This window comes from Symphalangus syndactylus, chromosome 23 (genome assembly GCF_028878055.3).
Source record: "Symphalangus syndactylus isolate Jambi chromosome 23, NHGRI_mSymSyn1-v2.1_pri, whole genome shotgun sequence".
Classification (NCBI taxonomy): domain Eukaryota; kingdom Metazoa; phylum Chordata; class Mammalia; order Primates; family Hylobatidae; genus Symphalangus; species Symphalangus syndactylus.
In genome coordinates, this window is record NC_072445.2 from 39873514 (window position 1) to 39886898 (window position 13385).

Here is a 13385-nt window from a genome sequence, read left to right on the forward strand (position 1 = left end):
TCGCCCAGGCTGGAGTACAGTGGCGTGATCTTGGCTCACTGCAAGCTCCACCTCCTGGGTTCACGCCATTCTCCTGCCTCAGCCTCCGGAGTAGCTGGGACTACAGGCACCCGCCACCTCGCCCAGCTAATTTTTTGTATTTTTAGTAGAGATGGAGTTTCATCGTAATAGCCAGGATGGTCTCGATCTCCTGACTTCGTGATCCGCCCACCTCAGCCTCCCAAAGTGCTGGAATTACAAGCGTGAACCACTGTGCCCAGCCTCTAATTGTATTTTTTGTACAGGCAGGGTTTCACCATGTTGGCCAGGCTGGTCTCAAACTCCTGGCCTCAAGCCATCCACTCGCCTCAGCCTCCCAAAGTGCTGGGATATAGGTGTGAGGCACCGCGCTGGGCTGGGCTCCTGAATCTTGACCAGTCCCTTATACTTCCTCTGTGATACCATCGCTTTAAATAGTCAAGTGTCATACAAATAGAATTCCTCATATATACTACCCAGACACACTCATCAGCCTATAAAGATACATTCCGAAGTTTTTTTTTTTTTTTCAGACGGAGTCTCGCCCTGTGGCCCAGTGGAGTGCAGTGGCGCGATCTCGGCTCACTGCAAGCTCCGCCTCCCAGGTTCACGCCATTCTCCTGCCTCAGCCTCCCTAGTAGCTGGGACTACAGGCGCCCGCCACCTCGCCCGGCTAATTTTTTGTATTTTTTGAGTAGAGACGGGGTTTCACCGTGTTAGCCAGGATGGTCTCGATCTCCTGACCTCGTGATCCTCCCGCCTCGGCCTCCCAAAGTGCTGGGATTACAGGCGTGTGCCACCGCACCCGGCGTTTTTTTTTTCGAGACGGAGTCTCACTGTGTCACCCAGGCTGGAGTGCAGTGGCACCATCTTGGCTCATTGCAACCTCTGCCTCCCGCGTTCAAGCAATTCTCCTGACTCAGCCTCTGTAGTTCAGCCCCTGAGATTAGATAAATGCCACCGTGTTCGGCTAGTTTTTTGTATTTTTAGTGGAGACGGAGTTTCAACATGTTGGCAAGGCTGGTCTTGAACTCCTGACCTCATGTGATTTGCTTGCCTCAGCTTTTCAAAGTACTAGGATTACAGACATGAGCCACCTCACCCAGCCGGAAGTTTTTTTTTTTTTTTTTTTTTTTTTTTTTTTGAGATGGAGTCTCGCTCTGTCGCCCAGGCTGGAGTGCAGTGGCGCGATCTCGGCTCACTGCAAGCTCCGCCTCCCGGGTTCACGCCATTCTCCTGCCTCAGCCTCACCGAGTAGCTGGGACTACAGGCGCCCGCCACCACGCCCGGCTAATTTTTTGTATATTTTTTTTAGTAGAGGCGGGGTTTCACCGTGGTCTCAATCTCCTGACCTCGTGATCCGCCCGCCTCGGCCTCCCAAAGTGCTGGGATTACAGGTGTGAGCCTGGCCCTTTTTTATATTTTTTTATTAGAGATGGGGTTGTCACCATGTTGGCCAGGCTGGTCCCTAACCCCTGACCTCAGGTGATCTGTCCGTCTCAGCTGCGATTACAGGCGTGAGCCACCATGCCAGGCCCTGAAGTTTTTTATGTCCACAAATGTGTATGGAAAGGTGGACTCCAAATGAACTACAGGAAAATACATGAACAACAACAAAAGTTGCAAGCCAGGTGTGGTGACTCTGGCCTAGAATCACGACACTTTCACTTTCAGAGGCTGATGAGGCTGGCGGATCACCTGAGTTCGGGAGACCAGCCTGACCAACATGGAGAAACCCCGTCTCTAATAAAAATACAAAATTAGCTGGGCGTGGTGGCACATAATCCCAGCTACTTGGGAGGCTGAGGCAGAATTGCTTGAACCCAGGAGGCAGAGGTTGTGGTGAGCCAAGATAGTGCCATTGCACTCCAGCCTGGGGAACGCGCAAAACTATGTCTCAAAAAATAAAAAAGGCCAGGCGCGATGGCTCACGCCTATAATCCCTGCACTTTGGGAGGCCAAGGCGGGCGGATCACGAGGTCAGGAGATCCAAGACCATCCTGGCTAACACAGTGAAACCCCATCTCTACTAAAAATACAAAAAAATTAGCCGGGCACGGTGGCGGGGCCTGTAGTCCCAGCTACTCCGGAGGCTGAGGCAGGAGAACGGCGTGAACCTGGGAAGCAGAGCTTGCAGTGAGCCGAGATCGCGCCACTGCACACTGCCTGGGCAACAGAGCGAGACTCTGTCTCAAAAATAGATAAATAAATGAAATAAGTAAATGTCAGGTGTGGTGGCTCACGCCTGTAATCCCAACATTTTGGGAGGCCGAGGCGGGCGGATGGTGAGGTTAGGAGATGGAGACCATCCTGGCCAACGTGGTGAAACCCCGTCTCTAGTAAAAATACAAAAATTAGCTGGGCATGGTGGTGCGCGCCTGTGGTCCCAACTACTCGGGAGGCTGAGGCAGGAGAAATCGCTTGAACCAGGGAGGTGGAGGTTGCAGTGAGCTATCGCGCCACTGCACTCCAGCCTGGCGACAGAGCAAGACTCTGTCCCCCCCTACAGAAAAGCAAAAAGTTGCAGTAGAACACATTAAGATTTATTCCTCGCCTGTCCCCGCCGGCAGGCCGTCCCCGCCCCGCCGCGCGCCGGGACCGGGGTCCGGTGCTGAGTGCCCTCCGTCCTGGGAAACGGGGCGCGGCCGGAAAGGCGGCCGCCCCCTCGCCCGTCACGCAACGCATGTTCGTGGGGAACCTGGCGCTAAACCATTCGTAGACGACCTGCTTCTGGGTCGGGGTTTCGTATGTAGCAGAGCAGCTCCCTCGCTGCGATCTATTGAAAGTCAGCCCTCGACACAAGGGTTTGTATAAAAAAAAAAAAAAAAAAAAAAAAAGATTTATTCTTGGCCGGGCGCGGTGGCTCACGCTTGTAATCCCAGCACTTTAGGCCGAGGCGGGCGAATCACGAGGTCAGGAGATCGAGACCACGGTGAAACCCCGTCTCTACTAAAAATACAAAAAAAATTAGCCGGGCGTGGTGGCGGGCGCCTGTAGCTCCAGCTACTCGGAGAGGCTGAGGCAGAAGAATGGCGTGAACCAGGGAGGCGGAGCTTGCAGTGAGCCGAGATCGTGCCACTGCACTCCAGCCTGGGTGACAGAGCCAGACTCCGTCTCAAAAAAAAAAAAAAAAAAAAATTTATTCTTTTTGAAAAATGGGCCAGGTATGGTGGCTCATGTTTGTAATGCCAGCACTTTGGGAGTCCGAGGTGGGCGAATCACAAGGTCGGGAGTTCGAGACCAGCCTGGCCAACATGGTGAAACCCCTGTCTCTACTAGAAATACAAAAAATTAGCTGGGCGTGGTGGTGGGCGCCTGTAGTGCCAGTGACTCGGGAAGCTGAGGCAGAATAATGGGGTGAACCTGGGAGGCGGAGATTGCAGTGAGTCGAGATCGCACCACTGCGCTCCAGCCTGGCGACCGTGCAAGACTCCATCCCCCCAAAAAAGAAAAATGTTGTCTCCTGTGTCCGCTGAATCATTCCATTTTTATGAAGTTCAAAAGATATGCAAAATTAAAATGATACATTGTTTAGGAATGCACTCAGTAAACTATTAAGAAAAGCCAGAGGATGATATACCCAGTTAATTCTCCAAGTAGGAAGAAGAAAAAGAGAAACTGAATCAGATAGGTTTGTTTCAAAGTTATTGGTAATGTTCTGGCCGGGCACATCACTTGAGGTCAGGAGTTCGAAACCACCCTGGCCAATATGGTGAAACCCCCATCTCTACGAAAAATACAAAAATAAGGTGTGCAGCTGTAGCCCCAGCTACTGGGAACACTGAGGCACGAAAATCACTTGAACCCAGGGAGAGGCTGCAGTGAGCCCAAACTGCCACTATATTCCAGCCCAGGTGACAAGGTGTAACTCTGTCTCAAAAAAAAAAAAAGATGGCTAATTGGGTAGCCGTGGATACTTCACAATCATTAAAAAAACTCAAATTCGGCCAGGCGCAGTGGCTCACGCCTGTAATCCCAAGACTTTGGGAGGCTGAGGCAGGTGGATGGCTTGAGATGGGTGGATCACCCGAGGTCAGGAATTTGAGACCAGCCTGGCCAACATGGTGAAACCTTGTCTACTAAAAATATAAAAAATAGCTAGGGGAGGTGCCGGGCGCCTGTAATCCCAGCTACTCAGAAGTCTGTGAGGCAGGAAAAATCACTTGAACTCAAGATGCAGAGGTTGCAGTGAGGTGAGATTTTGCCATTGCACTCCAGCATGGGCAACAAGGGCGAAACTCCACCTCCTCCCCTGCCAAAAAAAACCTCAAATGATTGTCAAAAGTCTAGTGTATTATACATAATACTATGTCACCCAACAAAGAATCTCTAATATTAGGGTTAAGGTGGGGTACAGCCTAACTCATAGCATTAACTAACTCACAGGGCTTCACCTTTCACTTTTTTTTTTTGAGACGGAGCCTCACTGTCGCCAGGCTGGAGGTGCAGTGGCACGATCTCGGCTCACTGCAACCTTGGACTCCCTGGTTCAAAGCCATTCTCCTGCCTCAGCCTCCCGCGTAGTTGGGATTACAGGTATGCGTAACCACGCCCAGCTAATTTTTGTCTTGTTTTAGTAGAGACAGGGTTTCACCATGTTGGCCAGGATAATCTAGATCTCCTGACCTTGTGATCCACCCACCTCGGCCTCCCAAAGTGCTGGGATTATAGGCATGAGCAACTGCGCCCAGCCCCCTTAATCTTTTTGTACCATTGTTTTCACTGAGACCAAACCATGTCTTCCTTACTTTAAAATGTTTTATTGGAATTATTTTGATAAAAGCAGATACTTGTATATAGACAAATATAGGAAATAGATGCTATCTACTTGAAGTGCCCCCTGATTTTCAGGCATTCTTCCCCCAATAAGGTGACAGCTGCTCACACAGGGTAATAACAGGAAAGCTGTAAGTTCTTAGGATATACCCAGCACCAGGCAGAAGATATTCTTTGTGTCAGCAAATTCCTGAAAAATAGTAAGAACATTAGAACCATGTAAGATGCACCAATAAAAAAGAACGATTTCATATCCTTTGCAGCAACATGGATGCAAACACAGGCCATGATCCTCAGTGAATCAATACAGAACGGAAAACCAGATACCTAAGTTCTCACTTGAAAGTGGGAGCTAAATGTTGAGTATACATGGACATAAAGATGGCAACAGACACTGGGGAGAGGAAATGGGGCAAAGGTTTAATAACTATTCGGTACTATGCCCACTACCTGGGTGATGGGGATAGTCCTACCCCAAACCTCAGCATCATACAATGAACCCAAGTAACAAAACTGCACATATACCCCCTAAATCTACAATAAAAGCTGAGGCTGGGCATGGTAGCTCACGCCTGTCAATTCCAACACTTTGGGAGGCCAAGGCAGGACAATCACTTGAGCCCAGGAGTTTCAGACCCGCTTAAGCACCATAGTGGGACCCCATTATCTATAGCTTTTCTTTCTTTTTTTTTTTGAGATGGAGTCTTGCTCTGTTGCCCAGGGTGAAGTGCAATGGTGCCATATCAGCTCACTGCAACCTCCACCTCCTAGGTTCAAGCGATTCTCCTGCCTCAGCCTCCCAAGTAGCTGGGATTACAGGCGCCCGCCACCCATGCCCAGCTAATTTTTGTATTTTTAGTAGAGACAGGGTTTCACCATGTTGGCCAGGCTGGTCTTCAACTCCTGACCTCAGGTGATCCACCCACCTCAGCCTCCCAAAGAGCTGAGATTACAGGCATGAGCCACCACACCCATCCTCAAATTAAAAAAAAAAAAAAATTAGCCAGGGATAGTGGTGCAGGCCTGTTAAGTCATTAGCTACTCCAAGGGTGAGGTGAGAGGTGAGCTTCCACCCAGGAGGTTGAGACTGCAGTGAGCTGTGAATGTACCACTGCACTCCAGCCTGGATGACAGAGCAAGACTGTCTCAAAAAATAGAATAAAACTGTCAGACGCTATGGCTCACACCTGTAATCCCAGCACTTTGGGAGGCCAAGGCAGGCAAATCACCTGAGATCAGGAGTTCGAGACCAACATGGTGAAACTCCATCTCTACTAAAAATATAAAATTAGCTGGGCATGGTGGCGCATGCCTGTAATTCCAAGTACTTGGGAGGCTGAGGTTACAATGAGCTGAGAATGCGCCACTGCACTCCAGCCTGGGCGACAAAGCGAAACTCCATCTCAAACAAAAAACAAATACAAATATATGTTACAGGATGGGCTCGGTGGCTAATACCTGTAATCTCAGCACTTTGGGAGGTCAAGGTGGGCGGATCTCTTGGTCAGGAGTTCAAGACCAGCCCAGCCAACATGGTGAAACCTTCTACTAAAAATACAAAAATTAGCCGGGCCTGGTGGCGCATGCCTGTAATCCCAGCTACTTGGGAGGCCGAAGTAAGCCAAGAGTGTACCACTGCACTCCAGCCTGGATGACAGAGCAAGACAGTCTCAAAACACACACAAAACATGTTGGGTTGGGGCACAGTGGCTCACTGAGGCAGGAGTTGAAGACCAGCCTGTGCACAAAGTGAGACCCTGTAATACAGTTTAGATCTGTCTCCCCACCGCATCTCATATTGAATTGTAATGGATCACTGGGATGGATTCCTCATGAATGGCTTAAGCACCATCCCCCTTGATGCTGTGCTCATGACAGTCAGTTCTCTAGAGATCAACTTATTAAAAATGTGTGGGCCGGGCGCAGTGGCTCATGCCTGTAATCTCAGCACTTTGGGAGGCCGAGGCGGGTGGATCAGGAGGTCAGGAGATCGAGACTATCCTGGCTAATACAGTGAAACCCCGTCTCTACTAAAAATACAAAAAAATAGCCGGGCGAGGTGGCGGGCGCCTGTAGTCCCAGCTACTCAGGAGGCTGAGGCAGGAGAATGGCATGAACCCCGGGGGGCGGAGCCTGAAGTGAGCAGAGATCGCGCCACTGCACTCCAGCCTGGGCAGCCTGGACAGCGAGACTCTGTCTCAAAAAAAAAAAAAAAATTGTGTGGCACCTCCCCGCCTTTGCTGCTGCTCTGGCCATGCTACATCCCTGCTTCCCTCTGTACCTTATGCAATATAAAGTTTCCTAAGGCCCCCCCAGAGGCTGAGCAGATGCCAGCACCATGCTTCATGTACATCCTGCAGAATCATAGCCAATTAAACCTCATCATGTAAGTAACTGGCCATAAAAACATGAATTACAGGAGATTCCTGGCAGGATGAAGGTGGATCAGGTGGGTTCAAAGATCCTCAGAGAAAAGCTCAGAGACTCTTGTCCAACCAGATCATCATTACCACTCCCACTGAGAGCCAAAACAAAGGATACTCACCATAGCAAGGAAGGAGAACAGGCATGGCTCTCCACCTCTCCCAGCCTGAAGGTCAAGTTGCAGGAATCACTGTCTAAGCATGACAGCCATACAAAGCTTCTCTCCACGAGGGGGAGGTTCCAAACCTTAGACCTTCACTCAGGTTAGTGCAGAATCTCTGTGAACGTGCATTGTCCCTGGCTGGGCTTCCAGAGCTCATTCTAACAAGGTGAAAACAAGACAATTTGAGAATAAACAGAATTATGGCCCTCCCATTGGCCCTTCTGGAGACCCAAGTATCCAGTTCCCTAAATGAGTCAGAACTTAGTTTTGACATCATGACCAGCATCGGAGACTCTAGTCTGTGAAATCATCATTCCCAATTAGGGAGATCTGGATCAAGGGAAGCTCTTCTGGAAAGAGATCTAGTACATTCAAAGAAAACAAAAAGTCCCAGTATATATTGATCTAACAAATGAGTCCAGGAATGGACGTTAGAAAGGGAGGAGTAGAAAGCAATTTAAGGCCGGGCGTGGTGGCTCACGCTCGTAATCCCAGCACTTTGGGAGGCCGAGGCGGGCGGATCACGAGGTCAGGAGATCGAGACCACGATGAAACCCCGTCTCTACTAAAAATACAAAAAATTAGCCGGGCGTGGTGGCGGGCGCCTGTAGTCCCAGCTACTCGGAGAGGCTGAGGCAGGAGAATGGCGTGAACCCGGGAGGCGGAGCTTGCAGTGAGCCCAGATTGCGCCACTGCATTCCAGCCTGGGCGACAGAGCGAGACTCTGTCTCAAAAAAAAAAAAAAAAAAAAAAAGAAAGTAATTTAAAATAAAACTGCAGAGAACAGCTCCACTGGGAGGCCCCAGTGTACTCCTATTTTACAGTAGAAATGAGGGGAGGAGTCAGATTACCCAGCCTTTAATAAAAATACGGGGATTTATTAAAACATAAAAATACAGGCCCGGCAAGGTGGCTCACGCCTATAATCCCACCACTTTGGGAGGCCGAAGGGGGTGGATCACCTGAGGTAAGGAGTTTGAGACCAGCCTGACCAACATGAGTGAGACTCATGTCTCCCCGCCCCCCAAAAAAGTAAAAATACAATAGTCACAAGGAAAATGATGTAAACTAAAGAGTGAGACTGCCCCCCTGCCCCCCAAAAAAGTAAAAATAGTCACAAGGAAAATGATGTAAACCAAAAAGTAGTCTCTAGAAAGTCACCAACACCAGGCGCAGCAACTCACCCCTGTAATTCCAGCACTTTGGGAGACTGAGGCAGGAGGACTGCTTGAGCCCAGGACTGGAGACCAGCCTGGACAACATGGCAAAAGCCCGCTTCTGTAAAAAAAAAAAAACTAAAAATTAGCCAGGCGTGGTGATAGCATGTGCCTGTAGTCCCAGGAGGCTGAGGTGGAAAGACCACTTGAGCCCTGACGGTGGATGTTGCAGGGAGATCCTGGCATCGCGCTCCAGCCTGGGCAATAGAGCAGACTCTGTCTCAAAAACAAAATAGCAAAAACAAATAAAAGGAAGTCACCAGCTGTGGTACGTGGATTACAGCTCAAAAAAGAAAAAGTGGACGGGCGCAGCGGCTCACGAGGTCAGAAGATGGGGACCATACTGGCCAACATGGTTAAACCCCTTCTACTGAAAATAGAAAAATTAGCCGAGCGTGGTGGCGCGGGCCTGTAGTCCCAGCTAATCGGGAGGCTGAGGAAGGACAATCGACTGAACCCGGGAGGCAGAGGTTGCAGGGAGCCGAGATCGTACCACTGCCAGCCCGGGCAACAAGATCAAGACTCCATCTCAAAAAAAGAAAAAAAAAAAAGGAAAAAATTGGCTAAGGTGGGAGAATCGGTTGAACCCGGGAGTTGAAGGCCGCAGTGAATTGTGTTCTTGCCACCGTACTCCAGCCAGGGTGACAGGGAGACTGTCTCCAAAAAAAAAAAAAAAAAGGGCCAGGCGCGGTGGCTCACGCCTGTAATCCCAGCACTTTGGGAGGCGGAGGCGGGCGGATCACGAGGTCAGCAGATCGAGACCATCCTGGCTAACACGGTGAAACCCCGTCTCTATTAAAAATACAAAAAATTAGCCAGGCTTGATGGCACGCGCCTGTAATCCCAGCTAATCGGGAGGCTGAGGCAGGAGAATCGCTTGATCCCAGAAGGCGGAGGTTGCAGTGAGTCGAGATCGTGCCACCACACTCCAGCCTGGGTGATAGAGCGAGACTGTCTCAAAAAAAAAAAGGAGGGGGCAGGGAGGCGCATAATGCCCATGAACGAAAGCTTGCTTGGGAACAAAGCTTTCCCAAGAGGCACTCAAAAGGCTCTCGCACCTAATACTCACCTTTACTCAAGGATAACACGGCGATGAACGTCTTACAACTCCTAACGGGGAAATGAAACACAGAACAAAAGATTAGGGATCTTGGCCATAAACTCCTCGTTGAGCCCGGTCTAGAAATGCTGGACCGAGGGGCGGTCAGAGCGCTGCGGTGATGGCATCAGCGACACACTCAGAGTCACCTGGGGTCATCATCACTCCCCTCCTATCCCCAGGCGACCGCCACCCCCATTTTGCAATCACTCGCCCAACCCCACTCACAGTTGTGATGAGTCATCAGCAGGGGCTGTGGGGCCGCTAGCCGAGTTCCCCCTGCCACAAGCTAGGTCAGTTCCGAGCAGAGACACCAGAAACTCCAGTGTGCAACGGTAGTTCACCCAGCTCGACTGGGGACCGTGCTCTCCTCCCCCAGCCAGGCCACGACGTAGCTGCCCGCCGGCTGCTGCACAAAGGCAGCGCAAGCCGTTGGGATCCTCTGCTCCCCCTCACTCAACAGTCGGGCCATTACAGCTCTCATACTGAAAACCCACGAGCCCAATTCGCAAAAAGGACTAAAATGGCGAGGCCGGGGCCATTTATGGCGGCGCCGGGTTGGGGGCCTGATGGGTATGGCTGTTTTCTTATCTGCCTGGCTAGACGCGTGGCATTTTCCCCATTGTTCGTCCACACAGAAATAAAACAAAGTGAAAGAAAGGCCAAGAAAGTATGTTTCACACTCTTCTGGGCAAATATTCGGAGACACTTTTTGAATTTTGAAAAACAAAAAACAGGGATCTGTCTGGCCAGGCGGAAGAAAGTCCCAGGCGCCGGCCGGCCAGCGCCAGCCGGATGCTGTTCCTAAGCCGTTTCCCAGCAGCCCGTGGTCCGTTAATGACCCTGGGACTCTTACCGCGCGCGCAGCTGCGCCAGTTTAGGGTCCAGCTACCCTGACACTTTGCACTCCGTTCCCCCAGCGAAATCTGAATTTGCCTCCCAGTTCGATCCCGCAGACTGTCAGGCACCTTAAGCTTCAATTAAACAAAACAAAACAAAAACCAAAAACACAAAAGGCAGGTCGGGCGTAATAGGTCACGCCTGTAATCTCAACACTTTGGACAGGCCCAGGCAGAGGATCACTTGAGGCCTGGAGTTCGAGACCAGCCTGGGCAAATAGTGACACTCAACCCCCGTCTCTGTTTATTTAAAAATTAGGCCGGGCGCGGTGGCTTATGTCTCTAATCCCAGCACTTTGGGAGGCCGAGGCAGGTGGATCACAAGGTCAGGAGATCGAGACCATCCTGGCTAACACGGTGAAACCCCGTCTCTACTACAAAAAAAATTAGCAGAGCGTGGTGGCGGGCGCCTGTAGTCCCAGCTACTCGGGAGGCTGAGGCAGGAGAATGGCGTGAACCCAGGAGGCGGAGCTTGCAGTGAGCCGAGATTGCGCCACTGCACTCCACCCTGGGGGACAGGGCGAGACTCCGTCTCAAAAAAATAAATAAATAAATAACAGCATTTTTGAAACTCAGAAGTCATTTCAAATCCCACCTATCTGGACCCTTTCCTATCGCCCTCATTTATAAACGCGTATGATGTTTGGTGATGTGTGTGTTGGTATCTTAATCTTTTTTTTTTTTTTTTTTTTGAGACAGAGTCTGGCTCTGTTGCCCAGGCTGGAGTGCAGTGGCGGGATCTCGGCTCACTGCAACCTCCGCTTCCTCGGTTCAAGTGATTTTCCTGCCTCAGCCTCCCAAGTAGCAGGGATTACAGGTGCACACAACCATGCCTGGCTAATTTTTATATTTTTAGTAGAGTCAGGATTTCACCATGTAAGCCAGGCTGGTCTCCAACTCCTGACCTCAGGTGATTTGCCTGCCTAGGCCTCCACAAAGTGCCAGGATTATAGGTGTGAGTCACCGAGCCCGGCCTCTTTTTTTTTTTTTTTTTTTTTGAGATAGGGTATTGCTCTGTTGCCCAGATTGGAGTGCGGTGACATGATCTTGGCTTACTACAACCTCTGCCTCCCGGGTTCAAGTGATTCACTTGCCTCAGCCTCCTGAGTAGGTGGGATTACAGGCATCTGCCACCACACCCAGTTAATTTTATATATTTTTAGTAGAGACAGGGGGTTTCACCATGTTGGCCAGGCTGGTTTTGAACTCGTGAACCTCAAGTGATCCTCCCACCTCGGCCTCCCAAAGTGCTGGGATTACAGGTGTGAGCCACAGTGGCCAGCCCAGTTCAGTGGTTTTCTCCACATTGGCTGCACATTACTAACACCTGGGCAGCTTTAAATGTATACACTGCCCTCTTTGAGATTCTGAATTGGCCTGAGAGAGGCCTGGCATCCCTTAATGGTTTTATTGTTCCATTAGGGTGGAGAGCCATGGCTCAAAGCTAAAGTATTTGTTCCCTCTACTGCCTGGCAGATATATGAAAAAAAGATTCGCTATGGGTGGTGGCATACACGTGTAAGTCCCAGCTACTCAGGAGGCTAAGGATCAATTGAGCCCAGGAGGTCGAGGCTACCATGAACCGTGATCATACTACTGTACTCTAGCCTGGGCAACAGAGTAAGAACCTACCTCAAAAAAAAAAATACAGAAAGCCCTAATTCCTGCTGTTTTGGCAGTTAAGCTGCCTTTACTAAGTGCTATGGTCAGAGGCTTTAGTTCATCTCTTTCATTAATAAAACAGGCCTTTAAGAATTGGCCCAAGGGCCGCGCATAGTGGCTTACGCCTATAATCACAGCACTTTGGGAGGCCAAGGCAGGCAGATCACCTGAGGTCAGGAGTTCCAGACCAGCCTGCCCAACATGGCGGAAACCTCGTCTGTACTAAAAATACAAAAAATTTGCTGAGCATGGTAGCTGGTGCCTGTAATCTCAGCTACTCGGAAGGCTGAGGCAGAAGAATCGTTTGAACCTGGGAGGTAGAGGTTGCAGTGAGCCGAGATTGCTCCACTGTACTCCAGCCTGGGCAACAAAAGTGAAACTCTGTCTCAAAAAAAAAAAAAAAAAAAATTGGCCCCAAAACCAAATAAACTTACTATATCCCTTTTCTTTTATACACTTTCAAGGAGGATTTCCAGTATTATGTAATCCTTAAAACGTTTTAAGGATTTAAAACGTTTTAAAACCCTAGAGGGTAAGGATTTACACAAAGGTGCAACATAGGACTTTAACCGTTTTATGTTTTTTTGAGACGAAGTATTGCTCTGTCACCCAGGGTGGAGTACAGTGGCACAATCTCGACTCACTGCAACCTCCGCCTCCAGGCTCAAGTGATTCTCCTTCTTCAGCCTTCCATGTAGCTGGGATTATAGGCATGCCCCACCGTGCCCACCTAGTAGAGACAGCATTTCACCATGTTGACCAGGCTGGTCTCGAACTCCTGACCTTAGGTGATCCAACCGCCCCGCCTCAGCCTCCCAAAATGCTGGGATTACAGGCATGAGCCACCACGCCCAACCAGCTAATTCTATTGCTTTTTGTAGAGATGGGGTTTTGCTATGTTGGCCAGGCTGGTTTTGAACTCCGGACCTCAAGTGATCCGCCCGCCTCGCCCTCCCTAAATTCTGGGATTATAAGCATGATCCGTCGCACCTGGCCCATTTTATATGATTTTTATTTTTTTATTTTTTTATTTTTTATTTTTTATTTTTTTTTTTTGAGACGGAGTCTCGCTCTGTCGCCCAGGCTGGAGTGCAGTGGCGCGATCTCGGCTCACTGCAAGCTCCGCC

General features: G+C 49.9%; 3 non-coding genes across 3 annotated transcripts; all 3 read right to left on the reverse strand.

Annotated features, from left to right (window-relative positions):
* Positions 1 to 7229: 7229 nt before the first annotated feature.
* On the reverse strand, positions 7230 to 7312 carry LOC129473889 (small nucleolar RNA ZL8). Its single transcript, XR_008654412.1, has one exon. It is a non-coding gene; the product is annotated as a small nucleolar RNA ZL8 (small nucleolar RNA).
* A 320-nt stretch (positions 7313 to 7632) lies between these two features.
* On the reverse strand, positions 7633 to 7699 carry LOC129473868 (small nucleolar RNA SNORD52). Its single transcript, XR_008654396.1, has one exon. It is a non-coding gene; the product is annotated as a small nucleolar RNA SNORD52 (small nucleolar RNA).
* A 2101-nt stretch (positions 7700 to 9800) lies between these two features.
* Positions 9801 to 9863, reverse strand: LOC129473870 (small nucleolar RNA SNORD48). Its single transcript, XR_008654398.1, has one exon. It is a non-coding gene; the product is annotated as a small nucleolar RNA SNORD48 (small nucleolar RNA).
* Between the last annotated feature and the right edge of the window lie 3522 nt (positions 9864 to 13385).